Genomic DNA, 892 nt, shown 5'->3' with positions numbered 1-892 from the left:
CACGACATCGCCTGGTTCCCTCCTGGTTCCACGTGGTCACTGGCTAGTGACCTTGACTCTGTCCCTTCTGCTTGCAGGTACCCTTCCTTCTTGATCCCGGCCTTGGGATCCACCGGACACTCTGCACTGACTGCCTGTCAGCAACTTTCCTTCAGACATCCATAGAAGTCCACGACGAAACCCGACGCAAGTTCACACCTATGCACCCGCAGCCTGTGGGCTAGGTAACTTGGGTACTTCGGTGCTCACAAGGGTAGTGACTATCCTAGGGTCTAGTTTCCGAGTCTCGACTTTCTAGCTACTCCAGAAGTGTCCTAAAACTGCTTTTTTTAGAACTGTACTATTTCTATCGATTATACGCATTACGCGTGAGTGTTTCCACTCTGCACCTGAATCCCGTGGGCCTCCCACTTCCTAACTGTTGGTAGTGTAGTATAGCCCCTGCGATTCCCTAGGCCTAGGCCTATTCTATTTCCGTGACAGTGGTCCTTATACCACTTCTTTAGTATATGGTTTGCGTGGCCCCTAGGGCCTAACTGTATTACTTACCTGTGTGACTTAATGTATGCTTGAATAAGACTGTGTTGTACTTACCTCGAATCTCATAAAGAGTGCTGAGGGTTTGACTAGAATAAATACACTTTATTTTATATATATATCTGTTGTGGTGTCGTTTCATTTGGTATTCCTGGGATTATATATGGTATCAACACTACCACCTAAATGGAGGGTCTAAGGGAAAAAATTTTAAAGACCTGCCCAAATTCTAATCCCCATAACTAGACTATACACACATAAGAGAATAGGGGGTCTAATGGCAGACAGCACAAAGGATAAAGAAGGAGTAGGGTGTGTAGAATCAATCAAGCCCATGCGTTATCAGAGCAGAGCA

This window comes from Triturus cristatus, chromosome 1_1 (assembly GCF_964204655.1).
Source record: "Triturus cristatus chromosome 1_1, aTriCri1.1, whole genome shotgun sequence".
NCBI lineage: Eukaryota > Metazoa > Chordata > Amphibia > Caudata > Salamandridae > Triturus > Triturus cristatus.
Note: the sequence above shows the minus strand (reverse complement) of the source record.